This window comes from Lissotriton helveticus, chromosome 1_1, assembly GCF_964261635.1.
Source record: "Lissotriton helveticus chromosome 1_1, aLisHel1.1, whole genome shotgun sequence".
NCBI lineage: Eukaryota > Metazoa > Chordata > Amphibia > Caudata > Salamandridae > Lissotriton > Lissotriton helveticus.
This window is the reverse complement of record NC_136057.1, coordinates 72380200-72405334: the sequence shown is the minus strand read 5'-3', so window position 1 is coordinate 72405334 and position 25135 is coordinate 72380200. Positions and strand designations below refer to the sequence as shown.

Sequence of the window (25135 nt, the reverse complement as noted above, 5' to 3'; positions counted from 1 at the left end):
GTTTTAGATTCACTGAGCAGTATTACATCCTTACCAATTGACCCTACATCATCCTTCTTACCAGTACTGACAGCGATTCGGTCGCAGGAGTCCCTAAGTGATATAAAGTTTCTCTCCAGTAATATAGCGGGCTATGAAAACAAAAAGGATAATCAAAATTCGCATAAAGTGTTTAAGAATTCTGATACTATCTGCTTTAAGGAAAATTGGACAGAGCAGTCGGTCTATGTAAATGGCTACAGCTCCTTTGTTATGCCAGCAGTTCCATCAGCAGCAGGTAGATCTACTCAGAATTATAGCAAACAGGATTACCCTAGGTAATGTGACCTTTATCAATAACGTGCCCCATTTTCATGTCATCACGACTGAAGGTTCTGGGAAAATGAATTTGTTACGGATTCAGTTTTAGAATAATAATTTTAAGATTCCTACACAGGTGATAGATGAGTTGGCGGGAATATTTGGAGGTTCTGTTAACATACCACACATGTTCAAGTTTTTTTATCTGAGCTGGGGATTTTCATGTGTACTGTAGCCCCAATTCGGACAAACGTATTAGTGGGGTAACTGACACGAATGATTCGTTACTAGTCCATTTTTATGCATAATAACTACGGAAACATTTCAAACAGTTTTTCCATTAACTTGGGACCTAGTTATAATAAATCTGTGTCACTCCACGACTGGTCAACTCCTTCCCAGCTTTCAACGTACTGGAGTTACCTCGACAACTGATTTTAAAATTCTTCAGACAAATTTGAAGAGATGTATTAAGTCCTCCATAGCCAAGTTGACAGAGTTCTGTGATCATGCTTTCCTTCTTTTTTTGTTTTGTTTGGCCTCTTTCTGCTATGTCAAGCTCTATAAATGGAGAAGCGTGGCTCAGTGGTTAGAGGCGGCAGACCCGGAAGCTGAGATCAGCCGTGGACCAGGGTTCGATTCCCCGCCTCGGCGGGTCTCTGTCTAAAAAATTCCACGGACTTGACAATTCTCGCTCCGGTGCCTCCTCGACTCACGGGGTCACACTCTGCGACTCTGGGCAATAGCTTGCTTAATCTCCACTACTGCCCCTCGCGGCGGGATGCCTGGCTTTCACCTTGTGAATACCCTGCCGGGTATCTCACAGGGGAATACCAGGACGGGTTCCCTAAGCAAGCGCCTTGAGACCCCTGGGTGATTCGTGCGCTATATAAATCGAAATACATTTACATTTACATTTACATAAATGCCCCATACCGATTAAGAAAAATGGATCTACTCTTAAATGGGAGAAAATTAACCCTATTACCTTCCTCCCAAAAGTTGTAAAAGAGGTGTTACCTGACACTGAATCCTGCTTAGACTCCAACACTGATAGTCATCAAGTAGTAATAGCATTTAGTAAAATTTTAACATCTATAAATTCTAATCTTTTATATCCAGGTACAAGAAACACTCCATCGACGATAAGGGGGTTTGAGACAAATTGCTCGAAGGCATCCAAAAATCTTTACACTGCTCTTAAAACAAGTCCCAGAAACAAAGATTTGATAAGGAAGCTACGAGCTTACTATAAGACAGCTAGGGGGGTGAGAAAAAAGGAATTACGGAATGAAGTATAGGTACATTTGTGTGAGGCTTCGAGGAGTAAAGATAGCAAGGCATTTTGGAGGGTGGTAAATGCCCTTCTTCTGCAGGATCAGGGCAGCCCCTCTCTTGATATTCATATAGATCAATCCACCTGGCTGTCTGACTTCCTACGCATTTTTATTGTAGAGATGGATAGCGCTACAAAAAAACGTTAGGACTTGATGACTGGCCATTTGGGCATGGAATTCTCATGGGAGGAAATTGAGCTTGCACTCTCTCAATCACCTGCCCTAACGGCAGCAGGTTCGGATGGGATTCCTCTGGAGTTTTTCTTTGTACATAAACATTTATGGGCGTCATTCTTGACCCATGTTTTTAATACTGTTTTCCAAAGTGGCACCCCCGGTATCGTGGAAACAATCCATGATTATCGCCAAATATAAGAAGGGGGATCCCTCGAATCCGGCAAATTACCGCCCATTCTCCCTGCTGGATAGCGCTGCCAAACGAATGGGGAGATTGCTCCTAAATAGACTGGAGGAGTGGGCATTTGTTAATAATGTTTTAGCTGAGACACAATACGGGTTTAGAAAGGGGAGGAGTACGATCGACTACGGACAAAATTCACCCTTACTTGCAGCAAAATATGTTTGTGCAAAAAAGGGCCGTTTTTATATGGCTTTTGTGGACTTGTCCGTGGCCTTTGACTGCGTAAACCACTCAGACAACTCCATGATTCTTTTTATTAGGGAGATGTATAGAGAGACAGGGGCAGTAGTCAGTTTTGGTAAAGAGGGGGAATGTTCGGAAATATTTTAAAATTAAAAAGAGGGTGTGACAGGGGTGCGCCTTGCAGAGATCAGCAGGTGGCATATCGTGTCATATTGATATGCTTTGCTTTCGCACTGTTAAGTTAGCATGAGCTTATTAGGAGTTTAAACGCCATTTTACCATTTTACCTTTCTGCTGCTTCTGCACACGGCACATATTGTTATTAGAGCCTTTAGCCTTGTAGAGTATTTTGCTTCACACGAGAATAATATGTTTTGCTATTAGTATCAGCTTTGTTTGGTAAGCTATGTCTGTACAGTGAGTGCAGAGGCCTTCAAGGTTAGTTCAACACAGTGGTTGTTGTGAGGTTTGATCTTCTCACGTGCTGACATAACATACATGCAGCTGCAGTGAAATTCTAGCTTTAGGCACGTTTAATATTGCACTACACAGAGCATTAACATACACTTGATGATGCTTCGCATGCAGAGAGCTGGTGGAAGATGATGTGATCCATTACCACTAAGATCAGAGGTATGGGGCCGCCCTGCTAAAACCCAAAGAGATCTTCTTAGATATAATATAATATATTAGCACGGGAGGGTGAGAATTAGGTGTCTTTGAGCCTTCTTCCCTCTAGCATTTTAACATGCTTTCACTCTTTGTATTCTATGGACTAGTAACTATGCTGATGACTTTGTTTCTTATAATATGTTTACTTGTATTAGTTAAGATACTGCGCTTGAGAACACTGCATTAGAAAATAAACATTTCAAATCTGCACGCGTCCTCATTTACTCCTCGTTCTGGATTGATATGATTGTATAACGAAAGAGTGTTCATGTGTTCTACGTCACCTGAGATGTTCTAAGTCCATGTTCTGGGTTGTCTAAACATTGGGAGTTTGTAAGAACCAATGAGACACCGATTGCTAGTCTAGTAGGGGATTTTGGGTACTAAGGTGAGTTTTGGCACACCCTAATTCACTGAGGTTCCAAGTCTCTATGCACAGTTCCGTGTAGGAGCAGAATCCCTGCGACAATGGCTGCCTGCTCTCTTCTATGCAGATGATGCAGTTTTTATGGCCAGGACACCCCTGGCCCTACACAGCGTGATTGGGTCTCATTCAACTTTCAAGGCTGAACTGGGTCTGCTTCTTAACAAATCAACAACCTTCGTTATGATAGCGGGACTGGGAAGGAAAAAGTCTACTTCATTCCATCTAGATAGGTTTTCTCTGGAACGGGCACAGTCCTTTATTAGGTCGAGCCTGAGCCAGCATGAGGGCACTGCTCTGTGGAGATCTGTGGTAGTTCAGTACAGTACGGAGAGAAGCTTTGCTCACTCTCCCGACCTTATTTTTGATTGGCTTGTGTCTTTGTCCTTCCTAAATGCTGGCGTCTGATTCATTATGAGGCTTATTAGTCCCTCCTTAGAAAGCGCATATCCCCATTTATATTCTGCCGTGGCTACTAGCACCTTTTCTTAGTTGTTAAATGGTGCGTGCTCTATTTTCTGTAATGAGTTTTTCCTACAGCAGGCACGACAACGTACCCAGCCGGGACAATGGCGTAGCCGATTTTCCAAGCGCTGCAATTAAATTTTATTTCAGCTTCAAAGCTGCATCTGCTCCTCCTCCAGCCCCACCCACATCTTCATCAGCGGCAAAAGCCTCTTCCGGCCATAGTGATCAGCCACTGAGCTGGGCTCAGAAAGGCCCGCCTCCCCTACTCCCCTGCAACAGCTGACCAGCAGCCCATGTGGCTGCAAGGAACGCGATGCACGACAGTACTGATTTTGTTAAATGTAAAATATCAGCTTACTTCCTAGCATAGATTTGCAAATGGAACACTTATGCCATCTACACTGCGTGTACACGTTAGTTCTCCGAAATGCATCCCAACTAAAACGCTTCCAAGTTAGACATAAAAAGCCTAATTATAAAGCTTCCGTTTTCAATAAAGGTTGTGGAAAACAATGGGCAAGAGCTCTCTTGCAACCAACCTTGTTAATCTCCCCCCACCTCTGAAGCTATTTTGGCCAATCAGCAAGGAGATTGTTGTCCTGCAACCTGCTTGTTCCACATGTGCAGGTCATGCTGGGAACGTGAAGGTAATGGCTGCCTCCTATTGCGCCAACGCATAACAGCAACAGCTCTGGACCCTGGGGCTCGCGGATTCCGGAGAACTGGTCGCTTTGCAATCTGGCCTCCCTCTCTCCCGTGCTGTTCCGAAGGGCTGTCAACATGATAGATAGCTGCAAAAACAACAGAAGCACAACCAGCAGCAGGACTTTCAGGACATCTGTACCTGCTGAGGATTTCGAAGCAGTCATGAAAGACAAGTAATGCCTTGATCTGAACAGCCAGAAAACACTGAAGGAGGCGCAGTGTGTCTGTGGATGGACGGGGGCGTGAGGGCAAGCCATGCAGATAGGACTTCAGCTTGGGCTGAAAATCCTGTGGATGAGACGGTGTCTGTCTGCCCCTGCTGCACATTCTTGTCCGCAGTGCACACATCCCACCCCTGCCCAGACCTATGCAGATCAACCAGCCACACCCGGATCCAATGTCAGAAGACGGGGGGGGCGCGTAAATGTTTTCTGTAAAACCACAGAAAAAACATGCCCTTCTCAAAACATTTCACAATATAGTTGCTCTTCTGTGCACATACACACACACACACAATCAATACACAAATCCGAGGGCTGTCCCAAAAATCTTTTGCTTTGTGGGGTAAAATCGATCCATACTATGAATTAATTACTATAGTCACCATCTGTTGTAAACAAAGTAGGCACCATATGACTGCCCATGTGATGAGAGAGCAGTCCGTGAACCATTTTAAACACACGCCGTATGGGGATTCACTGAATAGTTATTATAGCTAAAGATATGAAATATGCCCAAAACGTAAATGCGGTTACTTCTTCCCAGATTCCAACATATGTGTGTCCTCAATTATAGATCGTATTTTAATTTGTAAAGATCTAGAGCAATTCTTTAAGAGCTATGTAGTGAGGGCAAGTTGCATGAGTGACCACAATCCTATTGTCATACCTCTACATTTGCCTTTGGCAAAAATACGGTATAAAAAAAAAGAGTAAAGTTGTGTATAATAGGAACAAGGGTATTAATATCAAATGGGTAAAGATCTATAAGTTTGCATTCCTGGAAGATCTTATGACAAACAATAAGCTGGAGATAATCACAGTTCTCTCAGATACTGCCCCCCCAGTTGACATTATATCTGCCTTCTCAAATATAAATGGCCTATGGCAGACAAATTAACGAAATGCCATAGGATATGTCTGTAAACCCGAGATGGTTCAATAAGAGTAGTTCTGAAGCCCATAAGGAGCTATGGGTGGCACTTACAGGAACCAGAGGAACAAGGATGAAATAACTAGAGTAAGGAAAGACTATAAGAAGGTAAAGGCCTGGGAAGATTTAAAAGCTGCGTCAGCTCGGAAAGACTTGGGATTTCTGGGAGGTGGTTAATTCAGTTTCTACGTCTGGCGCCGAGGTGCCCAAAATTGATACTGTAGTTACAGCTGAAGCGTGGGTTACCCATTTCTCAAAAATGTTCTCCCTGCAGCCTAGGACAGTAAATTTACCCTTCGTAATGGAAACTCCTTTTGATCTGGGTTTAGCCCAGGGCTTAAGTACCTCCATAGAGGTGAGTGAGGTACTTTTAGCCATAGAACAAAGCCACCCAGAGAAAGCTCCTGGTCCAGAGAGAATCCCCGTGGATCTATACAAGCACTTACCAGACTTCTGGGCACCACTGATTACAAATGTCTTAAAAGCTGTAATAGTAGGCCCATTAGTCAAGACCTGGAAGGAGGGAATTATAGTGCTGATTCTTAAAAAAGGTGATAAAACGCAAACCAGCTGCTATCGCCCAATCTCCCTTCTTGATAGCTCAGTAAAAATATTTGGCAGGGTAACTCTGGCGAAATTGAAACTCTGGGCATCGAAATGTCGGACACTCTCAATTTGTCTGTTTGAATCCGACCTGGCTTGGAACTGTGGAACAATCTCTTAATTCATCATTAATTTTTCAAACGTATACTAAGGCACAGAAGGGCTGTGTTCACCTAGCTTTTATGGACCTAACCTGTGCTTTTGACACAGTTAATCGTAGTCAATTGTGGTCCATAATGTCAGAAATGGGAATTGACAAACCAATTATTATGTTGCTTAGTAGACTTCATGAACACACCACAGCCACAGTCCGTTACAGCTGTGAGGGAGATCTGACAGAAGGCTTTCCCTCTGAAATGGGTATAAGGCAGGGGTGTGTCTTGGCCCCATTTCTCTTTTTATTATATATTAAAGGGCTGGGAGATCAACTGTGTAAGGTGGGAAAGGATATCTCAAGATGTAATGAGGGTCCAATTTCCATTCCCTTATATGCGGACGATGCTGTCGTGATAGCCAGGAAAGCAAATACACTACAAATACTGCTAGATTCCGAACAACCTGGGGTTAAAAGTGAATCGTACTAAATCATTTGTCATGAAATGTGCACCTAAAAACGCTAAAACCAGAACTTTTTTATTGGGGGAGAAGTAATTGAGAAAGTTACTTGCTTTACCTACTTAGGGATACCATTCAATGCTAACTTTAATTGGAAACATGCCTTAGATATTAGGATTATGCAATTTCAAAAGTCAAATGATGCAATCTTTAGATTTGCTAAAAGGCTAGGAGGTTAACCAACTAAGGAGATTTATGTATCTACAAGAGCAAAACCCTTTCTGTGGCAACTTTTAGGGCTGGGGATATGTAAATTGTAAATCATTGCAAATAGTAGAGAATAAGTTTCTATTTTATTCGGTCACGAGGAAGTAAGTCTGAATTATCTGAAAGACTGTTTTGCGATTCAACCACTGTTGCTCTGACAAACAATTTGGAAAAACCCTGAGGCTGCCCTTTGTAGAACAATATTGACAGACTGCATGAATTTGGACAATAGTTTAGACATACCTTGGCTTAAGTATGTCATAAGTGTGTTTTTCCAAAATGGGTGTTCCAGAACTTTATACAAACCCGACACATTACAAAATGTATCCTCTGCTACTATAAAGTCACTCTTTCTCAAAAGCTACACCCAGGCTGGCCTCACAAGTAGAGAGACCAATCAGTTAGCGTGTCATGCGCAACCACGAAGAGAACCTGCCTTGTACCTTCGATTCGATCTAAATAAAAGGACATTTTTGTTGACAAGGCTGGGGCTAAAAATAATACACTTCTTAGTTGCCTTCCCTATTCAAGGCTCGTGGTTTCCCTCACTCCCAGTTTGTCCATGTGATAACTTCTCATTGCAAAGCAATATGCACTTTATTCTTTTCTGTAGATTTTATTTCCCTCAGAGGAAGCAGTTTATTTGTCCATTATTACTTACTGCAGGGATTGCGAATCATAATATGGCAATAGAGTTTTTATTTTGCCTAGGTACAGTTGAGCTAATGCACTGTATTTTAAATTATCTTTTTATTGCTGTTAAAATTCGAAGCAGGTACCAATTGTTTTTAAAACTGTAATTATTGATCGTGTTGAAATATTGTTTTATTATAAAATGAAATTATGTGTGTACAAACTTTTATGGCTCTTTTAGAGTCGAAATAAAGTATTTCTGACTGACTGACTAGCAATGCTATATAAATTGGGTGGTTGCTTTATCCTTTCAAAAACTTGTTGCGTTTTACATATAATGCCAAGGTGGCATAATTTGTCTTCCAGTATCCAGCACGTCTAATTAAATGGCTCCTTCATCTGAAGTGATTATTGTTTTGTGATTCTGTACTAGCAGCTGTGATTAAAAATCTGTCCCAACCAAGCTCAGTCTAATGTGCGCGAGTCAATAAATCAGTATTATATTCTGTTTTCTCCTGGTGAATATTCTTTTGCTAATTTGTAAGATCGGTTACTTGGTTTTTGCTGGAAGTGTTATGCTGTATCCCGGTGCCGCCTTGCAGCACTCTTGTTTCTGTCGGTTCTCTGCTGTCGAAGAGCTTGGTTACAAAAATCTGTAAGGTGTGGTTAAGCATTAAATGGGCCATTCGGTGAATTATGTTACACTGGATATCCACACCCAAACTGATTTCTTCGAACAAAGGAACCTTCTGGAAGGCCTATTGATGAAGATGCAGAATTGGGCAAAGTGAACCTTTTTTTATCTCTACACTGGATGGCATCTTTAAATACATTTAGAGTGAAGGCTCAAAGCTGGGTTCGAGCCTCAGCAGGGATGCTCAACATCCTGTGATTCTGGGCAAATCACTTGATCTCCCCATGCATAACAAAAACAACAAAAATTAAGGTGTCTGTAAGCAACTGGTGCTCATGTAAAGGGCTCTGATACCTTCAGGTCTAGTTTGAGCTATATTGAACTCCCCCCCCCCCAAAAAGTAATCAGGCATATTTTTGAGAACCCGCAACTATCTGTTCTAGAAATTGGATATTTTACGTGGGCTACAGACTTTCAAAAACAACTTTCTTCTTGAAAAATTAGTATTTAACCCGTTTGCTGCTTCGAACGTTCAGCGCCAGTGCTGATCGTTTGAAGAAACGGGTACGGCCGCGTCGGCCGTTGGATGTGCGCAGCACCAGGGAGGAAGCTCGCGCAACGGCCGACGGCAGCAGCGAAGGGGTTAAGAAGTAAACACTCTTAATCCTTTTCAATCTTGGTGGTATTTTATATAAAACTGCAAATAATATAATTATAAGTTTGTACACCCCACTCTGGGCTCTATGTCTGAATATCGTAATGAAAAATGATGTCTGACAAACATTTTGTCCTAAATATAGTTTACAAAAATATTGTCCCATTGGGGTAGATTTCATGTCATTACTCCAGTGTACCAATGGATTTGAATCACAGTTTTCTGGCACCATACCAACTCTAGAAGAATAAAGGAATTCAGAAATAGTGTTTTTTGTTAATTTAATTTTTGGAGAGTTTGTTAGTCTTCCTGCACCTGGCATTTCTGCTGGATTTTGTTTTCTGTTTCCTCAAAATGTCCATACTTGTTTAAGAATAACAGTGTGTATCAAAATGCTTAGCAAACACCCATGGCTTGCCTTGTGGAATATGCTGCCGGTGGTAGGAGTGCTGCCGGGGGAAGGACAGGGCGGGGGGGGGGGGGGGTAGTAAACCGCGGATTACGGCCGATTACAGGCAAGTAAACATATATATAAACACACATTTTTTGAGCGCACTTCATCGCACTTGGCGTTGCGTGCGCAACAAAATTTGTTTTATTTATTTAAATTCGTATTCAGTTGGGAAATCTGGTAACTTTCAACGTGATATGTTTGTATGTAAACTGAATACTGGGCCTGGACATGCATTGAGCCCATATATAAGCATAGACTAATCTTCTGCATTTGGTTCAACTTCTGGATAGGAATGTGCTATTGACCACAAATAATATGGAGTTGGCAGTGCATTTCCCAGTAAGTCCAAGAGCTCTTCCATTAATCTAACAATATACTTTTTCTGCTTCTTAACCTTGAAAAAAATGCCCCACCCCCCATATTCAGTGCAGGAAGCTGAAAATAGTAAATTTGTGTTACACGTCATCTGTATTAAAGCCGGTTTTATTAACAACACCACCACCACCAATAATAATACCACCACCACCACCACCAGTACCAATACCACCACTTCAGTGCCTCTCGCTCACTAGTAATAGCAGGGGCTCTGTACGTGGCCGGAGCTGCAGCAGATTCCTTCCCTCCCTCCCTCCATGCCCGCCATAAAGCACAGCCCGCCCTGCACCATGAGGTGAAGCCAGGGCCCTATAACAGCTGGAGTGTTTTTTATTAGGCCAAAGATAGCAATGACATTACGCAATACCACACTGCACACTCACGGAGAGGTCAGGAAATAGCCCCCACTCTTCCTCCTGAGGCACAACAGTGTAATCCTAGAGCGAAAGGCGTTGGTGTGCTTTGTTAGTGTTTATAGCTTGGACCATATGTAACTCTCCCTTCAAACTTTGTGTGTGTAATTTACAACATTTACACATCTTCTTCACTGCACTATTTATCACTACTTTGAAGACGTCGCAGGCCGGTCACATCCTCTGATATTTACAATCTAACAAGCGGTTCAAAAGGCCCTTTATTGCAATGCGAAAGGTCTTGCTAGAGCTTAACCCCTTCAGTGCTAATGACAAGGGTAACTCGTCATGGAGTTTCCATTGATTTCAATGGAAATTACATTGAAGTGGTACCAGATGCTTAGCATCCAAGTGGTTAAGCTATTAGTATTGTAAATGACAATGCCTTTTATTTAGGTTTTATAACTCAATACATAAATAAAAGGCATTGTCATTTACACTGCCAATAGCTTAAACTTGCATGAATGCAAAACCTATTGCATTGCAAATGCTTGTGTTCTAGTCCTTTTCTTCGATTGAAAACTTGACTGGTCTGCTATGGTAGAAAACAGAATTATTTATTGCAAAGAAGCATAGCTGCTCTGTGGAAATTTGCCCCTAAACTGGGTAAGAAATAAATTAGGGAAATGGTATAAGTTTATTTGGCAAACTCCTTAGCCATAGAGCCTTTCAGAGCAGAAATATGGGGCACAGCTGAAGTGGGTGCTCTGCAGAAAGTGGAGGATAAGTAGGTTAACAAGCTGCTTTCAGTTACTTTGGCTTGCTCGAATCTGATAGCCCACAAAGAACTTGACCTCCCTTTTATTACTGACTTGATCAAAATGGCCCGCGCCTCTTATGGTTAGAAACTTGGTTATGTTGAATCAAACTGTAATAAAGATATAATCAACCATGAACGAGCCAATAGTATTCCTTGGCTAGCATACGTCAAGAAGTCTTTCACAGATTTGGGCCTGGCTTTTCTGTACACAACACCCTCTAAATTCGTATCTTTCTCCAAAATTGAGTTAAGAGGGGCTTCAGTAAATAAAATGTGAGTTAGAAAGATGGCAATGTAATCAAAGTAAAGTCACAGTTCTATTCGACCAGACACTTCCTAGAGTGCCCAGAGGATAAGATTCATATATCTCTCCCTTATCTCTAACGACATGCATCGATATCTTTTAACAAGGATGAGATTTAATTTTTCCCTGATGGTAGGATATCCAGCTTGAATAAAATGAAATGAGACTTATATAGCACATGGCTACCCTGAGGCATCCCAGCGCTGTGGACAGATCAAGCAGGCAAGGAGCAGATGTTAGAAAGGGATGATAAAAAGTTAAGTTTTCAGGAGTTTACGAAATGCCATCAAGTTGGACTCCTTCCGCAGAACATTCACTAAATAATCTATTGCTATGTCCTTGTGATGGCGTATCTACTCAAACGTTGTCTCATATTTTATTTTTATGTTGTTTTTATAAAATGGAAAGAAAAAATAATTCTCCCAATGTTAACAGCGCTGAGTCTATTTTCTTACGCTTCAGGCATTCCTTAATTCCCTGGAAACCCCTTTCATCTGTTTTATGAAAGCAAATGTGTTATACTCAGTCATTCGGACTAGGAAAAGTTCATTAGAGAGGGGGGTTGTTTTATTTGATCATTTTCCTGTCGTTAATTGCTTAATTACTGTTCAGTTCAGTAAATCTTTATTTCGAAGAATAAAAATTCCTCATGAAAACACATTACATTATAAAATGTCATTAAATATCTTTACATTTCGTTCCTGAACTTTTAATAAAAACAACGGTAAAAAAAGAGAGGATATAATTCATGAAGCAGGTAGGATTTTACAAAACAGATTCATTTCTTGTTTTCCTCAATCTTACGGCTACTTTTAAAAAGCTTAAAATGGCACATAGGGTATGGGGATCACTAGCTTTCTGTAAAAACAACAATGCAGTTTTTGCTTGGCGGAATTTCTGTTTCTTCAAAATGTCTACCAAAAACAAACGTCTAGGGTTGCTATAAAATGACCATAAAAGTACAAAATGAAGGGTGTCCTGCGGAGACCTATTGTCGCAGCCGCAGACACCCTTCTGCTCAATCGTTACGGTAAAACCAGCAGGATAAGCTAAAATGTTTGGTAACCAATTGAGCCTAAAACGGCACATTAAAAATCGATAATTTTGGCTGTAAATCAGAAACAGATATGGTTCCAGTCCCACCCCATTTCTTACAAGATCATAGGCTGCTATTGATTTCTTTGCCGGGCCATGACTTCTTCTGTCGGAAACAAATTTTTCTAAAAGTAATTTTTTTACCTTCAATTTACAGCTATTTACAATCGAGGAAGGATCATTAAAAAATTGGCACTGGTCAATACTCGTTAAGGAGTCTTTCACATATTTTAACCAAGGGATTTGTAGGGCCTTGTCTCTTTGTAAGCAGTCTGTAACTATTTCCCTGGTCAGGGCTGCCTCCGGGTTGGTCCAAATTCTCATCCATGCCATGGTTGGCCTTAATTTAGCGATGTCAGAGATACATGGCATCCCCAATTCCTCATGGACAATTTCGGCAGGGATGGTTTGTGGGACTTTTAAGATTCTTTGAAAAAATGTATCTTCATGCTGTTGAAGTTGCTTACAGTCCCTGAAGCCCCATACCTCAGCACCATACAAGGCCTTTCCTGTACTGATTGAGCCATATAATGCCATTATCTGTTCTGGGCACCAACGTCCCAATCTACGGGCAAAGCTCGAGATGGCCCCATTTGAGGAAACAAGCTTGGTACAATGAGCCTCGAGCAGCCGACTGAACTGCATGTCCCCGTCCATTAACAGCCCTAGATAGGGGAAGGTCTTTACTTTGCCCAAGGTGTGTGACCATATTTTAAACACACTCTTGTTGGCAGGTTTTTTGCCGGCCACCATGACAAAGGATTTTGTTAAGTTGACAGACAGGTCCAGGTCACCCATGAACCTAACAAATCCGTCCACCAAAGGTTGTAGAGCCCTTGGGGTCCTAGCCAGCAGGACCGCGTCATCCGCGTACAATAGTACTGGGACGTGACGCGGTCCTACTTTAGGGCAATCAACTTCTAGGGAGGTAAGGGCACTCTCTAGGGCACGGGTACTCATAGTACGGACCTTGCACATATCATACCAGTGTTTTAATTTTTTTTATTGTAAAGAGTGTTTGCAAACACAAATAGCAGCAGTGCGACTCGGAGACTGCTGCTCTGTGGGGGCCGGCCGGGCATTCCTGCCATAGTTAGAGTGGAGCTGCAGGGGCCTGAGAGGTGAACAACACAGCCTCATTAACATGTTAATGGTCTTTTAAAGACCTGTTAATGCGCTCGGTGCGGCTGTGTGTGTGTGTGTGTGCTCCGAAGCTGTCTCAGCCCGGGCTGACACAGAGGCAGGGTGAAATGACCGAGGGAGAGGGAGGGAAAGGTAGGGAGAGGGAAAGAAAGTGAGACAAAGTGAGGGAGGGAAAGGGAGACTGGGTGAGGGAGTGAGAGAGGGAAGGAGGGAAAGGGAGGAAGGGAAAGGGAGGGTGAGGGAGGGAAAGGGAGTGGCTTTACTGGCTACCCTCAACCAATGTTAAAGGTTTCGAACAAGAATGAACTCTAACTGGTATAGCCTGCAGCAGAAAGGCTATTTGACATTCTGTACCCTGTGAGTATAATGTTGTAAATTAAAGGGTGCAACAAAGACCAATGTGGATTGTTGATGCACAAGTTGATGTTTTCCTGCCATTTTGGTTAGTATCTGGGGATGTAGCAGGTTAATTGGATTGGTAAATTAGAGCTGAAAGTAGGCGGATAAAGTTATCCTGGCAGCATTACGAATATTAAAATGCTTATCTTTACTCATATTTAACTATGTAAAGTTTAGGAGGGTGCCATGTGCTTTACTGCAGAGTCCCTTGTACTTGAGTCTACTGCATTCAAGATCCTATTAGCTTTGATTCAAGAATAGTTTCTGCCTAATACTAATACACTGGTAATAATTGTGAATTCTTCTTACTGCAGGCAAATTATGGAACAAATCAAGGAGTGCGGAATCCCTGAAGTTGAGACAAAGTGAGGGAGGGAAGGGAGACCGGGTGAGGGAGTGAGAGGGATGGAAGGAAAGGGAAAGGGAGGGTGAGGGAGGGAAAGGGAGGGAAAGTGAGTGACAGTGAGGGAGAGAAAGGGCGGGAGGGAAAGAGAGTGAGGGAGTGAGAGAGGGAAAGGGAGACAAGAGTGAGGGAGTGAGAGAGGGAAAGGGAGGGAGGGAAAGGGAGTGACAGAGTGAGGGAGTGAGAGGGAAAGGGAGACAGAGCGAGGGAGTGAGAGAGGGAAAGGGTGACAGAGCGAGGGAGTGAGAGAGGGAAAGGGAGACAGAGGGAGGGAGACAGAGGGAGGGAGACGAAGGGAGGGAGACGAAGGGAGGGGGACAGAGGGAGGGGGACAGAGGGAGGGAGAGTGAGAAACGGAGAGTGAGAAAGGGAGGGAGGGAGACCGAGAGAGAAAGAGAGTGGGAGAGGGAGACAGAGAGAGAAAGAGAGACAGAGAGAGGTGTGTATGCCGGGTCTGGTGGCTAAGTGGATGAATGCATCCGCTGCAGGGACCAGTGATCAACCTCGTGGTCAGTTTTTTTTGGTTGCTCTAGCCCCGCCCCCTCCCCTACTGGCCCCGCCCCCACTGGTGCGGCCCTCAGACACAAACCACAGTGTAAATTTGGCCCCCAAGAGAAAGTTTGTGAGTACCCATGCTCTAGGGCGTTAATGTAAAGGGAGAAGAGAAAAGGGGCTATTATGCACCCTTGTCTTACTCCCCCAGAACATAAAAATTGATCAGTTCGCCCCCCGCTGGACTGAAGCGAACCCTGGCTGTGGTGTTCCAATGCAGCTCTTTCAAGATGTTGATCAGCCCCTCCTCAATCCCTAAGTTATGCATCATGGACCACAGTTTAGACCTATTGACATTGTCAAAGGCCGCGGCTAGGTCCATAAATGCCATGTAGACCGTGCCACTGCCTGCTTTCGTGTATTTAGCTGTCAAAAGATACAAATTTAGGCACTGGTCACTTGTCAATCTGCCCTCCCTAAACCCATATTGTATTTCAGCCAAGATGTGATGTTCCTCAGTCCACTCCATAAGCCTGTTTAAAATCACTCGCCCCAGAATTTTGGCAGATACATCTATGAGCGAAATCGGCCTATAACATTTAGGGTCATCCCTGGACCCTTTTTTGAATATGGGTACAATCAGTGCCGTGGACCAGGAGCGTGGCAGGCCAAATTTAATGGCTGCATTTAAAACCCTTGTTAAGATTGGCGCCCATAAGTCTATATTGCTTCTATATAGATCCGGTGGGGTACCATCCGGACCAGGGGCCTTGTTAGGGGTCAACCTGCTAATTGCTTTTGTTATCTCCACTAGCGAGAGGGTTATTTTATCACTCCGTGTGCCCTGCCATTCACCCTCCTGAATTGCTAAGTTTAGCTTATTGTATAACCCTTGGAAGTGATTGACCCATTGCTCTGGGAGGATGTTGCTACTAATCACCGGGGCAGAGTTCTCGTTGAAACAGGGGCGATTTACAATTCTCCAGAATTCTACAAAGTCCCTGTTTTCTCCTGCCTCTCTCAGATCTGCCCACACTTCTGCTTGAAGCAGCTTCTTCCTCTCTTTCACTTTAGTTCTGTAGTTTAGTCTGCAAGTGGCCACTTCTGTCTTGTTCCTTGGTTTAACTTTAAGGCAAGCTTTTAGATCCCTTAGGGCTTTGGAGCAGTTCTTATCGAACCAACGTGGATTCTTAAGCTCTTTCCTCGGTCCTTTGACTTCCAACATTTTATCCACTATGCTTGTGAGGGCTGTAAATGAATCCATTAATTCTAGACCTTCCTTTAGGGGGTCCAAACAGTCTTCTATCTCTTTTCTTCCACTTTGGACAAGAGATTTATAAAACTCATGAGAGTTTACCCTTGCCCACTTGAGTCGCCTACCCTGATCTGTTGGTTGGAGGCTAATTCCCTCCCCCTCTTTGGGTTTGCCCGCCCCACATGTATGTCTAATTTCCAAAACTAAAGGGTTATGGTCACTGAAGGGACTCCATTTAGTTTTGACCCTGGCAATTCTATTTTTAGCAAAGGATGATATTAATATAAAGTCTATTATTGTAGAACTCCCTCTGCCTTTGAAGGTTGGGACGTATGTACCCTCTTCCTCTGGGACTATAAGGTCCATCGTGTGTGTTAGTGAATGGGCTTCTAACACTGCGTTTAATAGTGTGTCCTCCTGGTTATGTTCCCAATGAGGCCCCTCATTGAAGGGGCAAGTATCCCAATGTAGGCGGTCCCAAAGCAGATCTGGACAGAGATGACAATTAAAGTCGCCCAATACTATTGTCATTGGTACCCCCCCTTCTTCGACTCTACCTCATGTGTGAGTTTATCATCTAGTTCACTAAGTGCGACATTTTTTCCATTTATGGAACCAGGGTTGTAAAAATTGAAAAACTGTACCCTCAGCCCTCTACTCTGAAATATTACAGGTTGCAGGGTATGCGATGTCCAGGATGGTTCAGTCCATTTACCTTCTAATGTTAGATCCACATAAAGCGCCAACCCACCTCTCGCTCTACCCGCCCTACTTTTTTGTGCGGGCAAAAAAAGCACTTGTAGCCCTCTACTTGGTATGATGCCGCACTATCTGCCCATGTCTCCTGAAATGCCAAGATATGGAATCCCTGGATCTCATTCCTCCATTCAGGGTTGTCAAATTTACCTGCTAAACCCGCTACATTCCATGTCAGAATGTTCACTTTTCGTGTCTGTGCTTCCCCGCAGTTCTTGTCCCGTAAGACAGGGTTTGAATCAATTAACATCTGGTTGCCAGCCCTCGATTTTTCTGTTGTATTATTACTTGAATTTTCTGCCGTGTTTTGAGTGCCTTCGCTTTCCTCCGCTCCCTCCCCTCTAGCTAGCATTACAGTCTTTTCTCCCTTATCCTTTTCTGCTGCCCTTAGTCATTCATTTTCATCCATGGATTGTAAGGGGCTGTATCTATTTGTCCACTAGGGACCTCCCTGGTATGCTATGGTTTGCATGCCATACTCCATGGGCCTAGGACCGTTTCCATCTGTAAATCTGTTCCTTCCCACGAAATGAAAATTTGGTTGGCGTGTGACCAGTTTCCTGGGGTAAAAATATGCTAGTGGCATGGTCCTTATTGTGCTAGTGGTGTTTCTGTTGTCGTTAGCTAATATATACTCCACAAGGTTCGGGTCCCTGAAGTTAGCGATAATACAATTCCCCTCTATTTCTTTCTTTCTGGTTCCCACCCACTGTGCTCTCCTTAGATGTAAAATCTCCCCCCCTCTTCCTCCCTGTAAGGGTCTATGAATGTTTAACCAAGTTGTGATTTTTTGTTTTAGTTCTGTGAAAGTTTCTCTCTGCCCCCTTCCTAGCCCTGGGACCCCAGTAAAAATAACGACAAAAGGGCTTGCTTCTGGGGGTAGGTTTACACATGGGAGTGGGCCTTGTGCTTTAGCATTTTGCTAAGTAAAATGTTGTTGATTCTTTGCTTGGTGTGAGGTGCCGATGTTATCTGGCTGCCTTGGCCCTCCCCCACCCGGTCTTGGAGGGTTATTTCTATCCGGGTTTCCATGTGTATTTGTCCTCCCTCCCCTGTCTGCAATTGCCCCATCGGTCGCAACATGCACCTGGGCAATGGTGCATTGGTCATAGCGAACACAGTTATTCGATAGTACTGGTCGTTGGGCTGGGACATTAATCGTTGAAATCCCCTTATCATTTTGTGTGGGTGTTGGGGATTCCCTTGCCTTACCCTGTCTTTGCAGTTCGCTAGCTATTTTGTCTATCTTACTAACTAGTGGTTTGATTAGGCTAGTTATAAATGTCTCCAGGTGCTTTTATAGCTATAGTATTATAGGATCAAGCCACCTCGGAGGAATTGGGGCAGCTTTGGGTTCTATTATTAACACTTCATCCTCTGTGTCTTTAGACTTATTACAGTTATTGGTCTTTTTCCTAGCCCTTGTTTGTCAGGTCTTGTTTTGGCGTTTTTTAGTGGGTAGTATAGATGTTACATTTGTGTCTATATTTATGGATGCTTGGTCCTCTGCTACTAATTGTGCACAGGGGATGGTGTCTAATGAGTTTTCACGACTCCCTTCAGGTGATACATCAACTTGGGTTACTTCCTCGGTTTGAGTTGGTGTCAATGGCAGGGAGGTTAAAGTCATTGATATGCGTCTCTCCGCCCGCTCAATATCCCCTGCAACCTTGCGTAACATTAAGTCAATGACCGTTGGAGTTGCTTTGTGGGTAGATTCGTCGCCAGGCACTGGGCCGGGGTTTTTTGGTTTGAGAGGGGTTCCTACTTTGCTCTTGGTTGAGCGAGTTTTGGGTTTAGTAGCCATGGTTTTCAGGTTGCTATGTCAATAATTTCTTCCCTCTTCCTGTTTTGTATAGAACAGTTCGGACCAGGATAGTGAAAACAGTAGCAATGATATGTCCGCTTTCCCCACTGGCAGTTATTAGTGTGCTGTGCCCAGACTTCTAAAGTATGGAATGCGGCTGTTACAGTACCTTTCAGCAGAGCCAAGGGAGGTGGCCCGTCCCGTCCCTGGTCGTCCCCGGACGGCCACAGATGGCCCGCCCTCTGCCCGGGCTCAGCCCGGCGTCGCCCGCGCGCGTCCCGCGGGGCGGGAGGCGCGCCCTTCTCTTAATGCGCCACCGGGCGCGTTGTCCATGTTGCTCCCGCTGCGCCTGCCCCAGGGCTGCTGGGAGTTGTGGTTCCCGGTGGTGGTGAATGCGCCGTTGCCCTCACGGCAAGGAGGAGAGAGAGAGCGCAGGTAGGGCTGCCGTTCCCCTCACGGCGCGGTGCAATGTCCAACAAAGTTCCCCCAGAGCGCTCGGCGCGCCCTTCTCTTAATGCGCCGCTGGGCGCGTTGTCCACGTTGCTCCCGCTGCGCCTGCCCCGGGGCTGCTGGGAGTTGTGGTTCCCGGTGGTGGTGAATGCGCCGTTGCCCTCACGGCAGGGAGGAGAGAGAGAGCGCAGGTAGGGCTGCCGTTCCCCTCACGGCGTGGTGCAATGTCCAGCAAAGTTGCTTAATTACTGATAATGAATTGTTGTAAGGTTTTAAACATGTTAACTAGAATTCGACACAGGATTAGGAAGAGTTTGGTACGGTTGGCGTCATTTTAAATTGCTTGTCATAATAATTTGTTCTTATTACGTTTATACATCCATAATGAATTGTTGTTAGTTTTAGTGGCGAGGATGCTTGGAAATATTTTTATTTTAAAAATAACTACTGATTTTAAATGCTTTTCAATCAATTTGCATTGTGATATTTCTTTGCACTTTTATGCTTTCGCCAAATGCAAATAAACTTATTTGATTAATTGAGTGCAAGGTAGGGCACTCTATTAGAGATTCCCTGTACTGTTTAGAGGTGCCTGGTGGTCTATAAATCAGAAAGCATGCAAATGTAATAGTTTTGTTCAAATGCAATTTAAATGGCATGCTTGCTCAGTCCTACATTAGGCCACGGGACAGAATGCCCTTAATATAGGTTCTGTGTATGGTTGTGATGCCAAACTCTCTGTCACAGGGTCTATCGCATCTTTGAATGAGATATCAAAGAGGGGGAGTCCAAACAGGTTCACCATATGTAGATTGAGTGAGCCATGTTTCGATGAGTAATAAGACGCTGAGCTTGTGATCCAGGACCAGATCATGGATATCAGAAAAGTGGCAGGTTGGTGGCTGCAGATCATCAGGTGAGAACTGCTTAAAATGATTAACACCACTGAAACTGACCTAAATGCAAAGAAGAAATGTGTACCATCTGCCTCATTGTGATGTAGCACCGGTATGTCTTGGACTTAATACCACAATGGAAGGGGACGTATGCGTCAAGATATGTACAGTGTGTTGTACCTTCATTACCATGAAAGACCTGGACAAGGACACACTGTCAATCGCCTTCCAAACACTATACAACCTACAGTGGATCAGGATTTAAAAAAAAAAAAAAAGTGCCCCAAACATAGAATGGTTTACAGGTTTGTATACCTGGCTACCAAAGTGGATCGCAGGTCTAAGCAAGGCCTCTTTACCAGTGGTTACAATCTTGCTCTTGCTGTGCAGCACCCTGCAACTAATATGGGGCTGCATGAAGAAGGTTACCCTGAAAATAGGGAGAATACACCTGATTAGGACACACAATGCCAAGGGAAACACTCACACCACAAGCCAGAAACAGGAACCATCCATGCTCAAGACACAGACACAAACAACCAGGGTAGTAGATAACTCAATTAGGGAGGGGAAATGTTAGATTTGGATTAATTTATAGAAAGGGCCAGCTCTTAGGAGTCCAGCACACCAGAGAACAACTGTTGCCTGCACTACCTAAATCACCATAAAACACTTGTTACCGTTCCAGAGTGACCCTTTATCAGATCAACATAACACAGTTGTCCTCTGTTCATCCCTAGCACTTACCGTGATGGAAACATCAGACATGGAACAAGCCTCAAACACACCAGGAAGATTGCAACAGGAAAAATGACATGTTGCCTCAGGATCCAATACCTGAAGAAACAAGTCAGATGCACACTGTTAGAAATAGGGGTATCTAGTTGGCAAGGGCTGCACATTTTCCAAATAGGGACCCTTCTTCCTAGTCAGGATAAGGGAGTTACACTCCTAAAATAACCCCTGCTCAACCCCTTGGTAGCTTGGCACGAGCAGTCAGGCTTATCTTAGAGGCAGTGTGTAACGTATTTGCTCATAACCAACAGTAATAAAGTGTAAGCACTAAAATATGATGCCACACCAGTTTAGAAAAATATCCAATCTATATATATATATAAAAACGAATGTATGTCTGTCTGATTGTCCTTTATGCATTACTACACCATTCATCCGATCGTCATGAAACTTTGGGAAGTTGTTGAGTACACTCCGCGAAGGTTTCTCGCATTATAATCTTTCAAATACGGATGTATGCACCAGACAGAAAAACAAAAAATTGCGTATCCACAAGCACTCGAATAAATAAATAGAATTAAAACACCATTCATCCGATCGCTAGGAAACTTTGGGAAGTTGTTGAGTACACTCCCGCGAAGGTTTCTGGCATACATTTTTTTTTAAATATCGGCCCCCCAGGGCCCTCATAATCTTTCGAATACTGATGTACGCACAAGACGGAAAAACAAAAAAAACCTGTATCCACAAGCACTCAAATAAATAAATAGAATTAAAACGACACTTTGAAACGTTTTCCATATTAAAATGAATAAGTTTCAATAAAAATGACAATGTAAATTGAATGTTATCATAACGAGTTTCCTTGAATTTCCTTTCTTCTGAGATCGCAGCAATACGCGACGGGTAAGCTAGGTTTCAATAAATATGACACAATGTAAATTGAATGTTATCATAACGAGTTTCCTTGAATTTCCTTTCTTCTGAGATCGCAGCAACGTGCGACGGGCAAGCTAGTTACTTATATATTTAAGACAAGACCTAAAACTATAAAAATCCACAATACAGTAAAAATCTACAGTTATCAAAATACGCTTTAAAAATAGTTCCTTGATGTCAATAGCTTCGTCCGGGGATTTCACGGCACTATGAGCATACAAATCTTAACAGTTCTGGCTGACCGCGTCATCGCGGGCCAGCTACAGTGTCAGGAACAAGTGCAAATGCAGGGCATCGTTGACCTCTCGTTGAGCTTCCGAAAACACGGCGTCTGCAGGCGCCGGTTCCGGAGGTCGGTTTAGGATTTGTCGGCCCCTTGAAGTCACAAGCATTGCAGGTAGATCTCCTCTCTGTTGGAGTCAGGAGCGCTGGCGTCGCCAGGTATCATGTGCTGCGGTACGAAGTGCAGCGGTGCGGCGCGCGGCGCCCTCAGGTCGCGGGACGAGCAGCGGCTCGGTAGCGGAGTCAGATGGGGTCGTTGGTGAGACCAGTGTTGAGGTGCGAGATGAAGACAGTGCTCGTCATGGTGCAAGCAGTTGAGTCGTCACTGCTGAAGAGCTGTAGTCGGCTGACGAACTGGAGTCGATGGCGTCGGTAAGCCAAGGCTGCAGTGCGTCGTGTAACTTTACGAATGGTGCCCTTGAATCACGGTGCAAGCAGTGGCGTCAATTTTGGCGTGGAGCGGTGTCGTCCAGGATACCAAGGTGTTGAAGCGAGGTGGTGCGGAGCGCTGCGCCCACAGGTTGCGGTGCAAGCAACAGCTCGGTAGCGGCGTCAGCAGGCATCTTCAGTGAGACCAGGGTTGCGGTGCGGCGTTGCGGTGGTGCCCTATGCAGTGCAAAGGCGTCATCGTGAAGCGAAGCGGGGCAGAGTGCGATGCCCACAGCTCGCGGTGCAAGCAGCGGCTTGGTGGTGGCCTCAGCAGGCGTCGTCGGTGAGACCAGGGTTGCAGTGCGGCGTTGCTGTGTTGCCCTCTGCGGTGCCTTCAGGACACGGAGTCGGCAGCGGCATCCTAGATGTCGTCAAGTTGTTTTTCTTCAGTTGCAGCACAAAACACACAGTCCCCAGTGCGGAGGGCAGAGGCTCTACCTCCAGCCCTTGGAGAGACTCACAAAGTAGATTGCAGAAATTTCAGTCCAGTCCTTTCACACCCCAAGACAGAAGCAGCCACTGCAGGCCAACACAGAAAAGCACACAACAAAGTGGTAGTTCATCTTCACAGCTTCTCCGGCTCTTCTTCTTGGTAGTCTTCTTGATCCAAAAGAGTTCTTAAGTTCAGGGTTCTAGGCCCCAATATTTATATCCCAAAATCCTTTGATTTCTTAGGTAGAGAGTGTGCCCAGCTGCATTTTCTGGTGTGATTTCCTGGCAGGAGGTTTAGAAGGCATTGTCAGAGGCAGACCAGGCCCTTTGAGGTGCAAGGAAATCTCCTCCCTCTTCCCTCATTGCAGCCCAGGTCTATTCAGCCCTTTCCTGACCCATCTAGACTATCTGCAACCAATCCTGCTCCCCCAGTCTTCTGTCATCTGCAACCAATCCTGCTCCCCCAGTCTTCTGTCATCTGCAACCAATCCTGCTCCCCCAGTCTTCTGTCATCTAAAACCCAGACAGGCAATCCACATTGCAGCATATGCACACAGGAAGACTGAGCAAGAAAATACCCACTTTTTAAAAGTGGTATTTTCAAACAAAGAATGTAAAAATCACCTTCAGTAAAAGATGCACTTTATATTCAGAGTTCAGGCATGCTAAACTATATTTTCCTACCTAAGTTATGTTTATAAGATGTTATCTTATAAAGATGGCGGGTGGAGTTTAAAGCCCTTTGCCTAGTGCATAATGCCCAGTTACGTCCCACTGTGTTGCCTGAGATCCACTGACACTGCACTAGTACTTCTTCCGAGGATAAAAAGAGTAAGATGGGGAGGAAAACATTTTTCATTCCAAGCAGCTAAATTAAGTAACTCCCTTCCTGTCCAAATGAGACTCCAGTCTTGCCGCACGCTTTTTAGGAAAAGTATAAAAACTTGGCTCTTCACACAAATCTAATCTTTTTAGGCTGTCTTGGTTCCACATTATCCAGCGCCAAGACGCCTCAGCAATAGTGCGCTCTACAAATATCTTCAGTCAGTCAGTCAGTTATAAACAAACTTCCCATCTGTCCTGTTGGGGGAACAGGTAGCCTTGCAATAGTGAAAAATGAAATTGGCTGTAATTCACTATCAGGACACGCCACACACACCAGGGCATGTCCTAACTTTCACATACTCTGCACCCTGCCCACAGGGGCACCTTGGGCCTACCTTAGGGGTGCCTGACATGTAAGAAAAGGAAAGTTTAGGGACCGGCCAGTGTGTGCACTGGCCAAGTTGACATGGCAGTTACAAACTGCGCGCAGACTCTGCAATGGCAGGTCTATGGTACCTTTTCAGGGCTACTCACATGGGTGGCACAGTCAGTGCTGCAGGCCCACAAGTGGCATTTGTTTCACAGGCCCTGGCACACTCAGTGCACTTTACTAAGGACTGACAAGTAAATCAAATATCCAATCATGGAAACACCAATCCATAACACACTTCACCACAGGAGCACTTGCACTTTACCACTGCTCAGCAGTGCGAAAAGTGCGCAAAAACGCTACGCCAGCAAAAACAGAGTCAAAACTTGGAGGTCAGAAAGCAAAAACTCAGGGGAAACATGCCAAAAGATGCCAAGTCTAACACATGTCCCCTCCAGCTGAAAGTAGGAAGAACTACCCACCCTCCTGAGAGTTCTCTTCACTGAGGCAGAAGAACCTGGACAGACCATCTGCATTGGTGTGTCCTGGCCAGGAGGGTGTTCCACCGTAAAGTATATTCCTTGTAGGGAGATGGACCACCTCAGCAGCTCACCCCTCATTTACATCCACCATCTGAGGGGCCAGTGGTCTGTCTGAACCTGGAAGTGAGTCCCAAAAAGGTATGGCCTCAGCGTCTTCAGCGCCCAGACCACAGCAAAAGCTTCCCTTTCTACGGCACTCCACCTCTGTTCTCTATGGAGTAGTTTCTGGTTAAGGAATACTACAGGCTGGTCTAGGCACTCTTCATTCAGTTGTGAGAGGACCGCTCCCACTCCATGCTCTGGAGCGTCAGTCTGCACGATAAATTCATTGGACAAGTCGGATGGCTTGAGCACGGTTGCCGTGCACATGGCGGCCTTCAGGGCATCAAAAGCCTTCTGGCAGGACTCAGTCCAGATCACTTTCTTGGGCTCTTCCTGGAAGTCAGCTCCGTTAAGGGGGCAACAATGGTTCCATACCTCTTAACAAACCTCCTGTAGTACTCGGAGAGTCCTAAGAAAGCCCTCACCTCTGTCTGGGTCTTGGGGGGCTCCCAAGCCAGAATGGTGTCA

At 44.4% G+C, this 25135-nt stretch overlaps 1 protein-coding gene across 3 annotated transcripts in view; it reads right to left on the bottom strand.

Moving 5' to 3' along the window:
- LOC144829203 (uncharacterized) overlaps positions 1–25135 on the bottom strand; it is a 106472-nt gene that overhangs the window by 21581 nt on the left and 59756 nt on the right. The window contains exon 3 of one of the 3 annotated variants that reach the window (XM_078688309.1): positions 20759–20848. The exons of the other annotated variants lie outside the window; for them this stretch is intronic. The gene's annotated coding sequence lies outside the window, so the exon portion shown is untranslated. The remainder of the gene's footprint in view (positions 1–20758; positions 20849–25135) is intronic. 3 annotated transcript variants of the gene reach the window in all.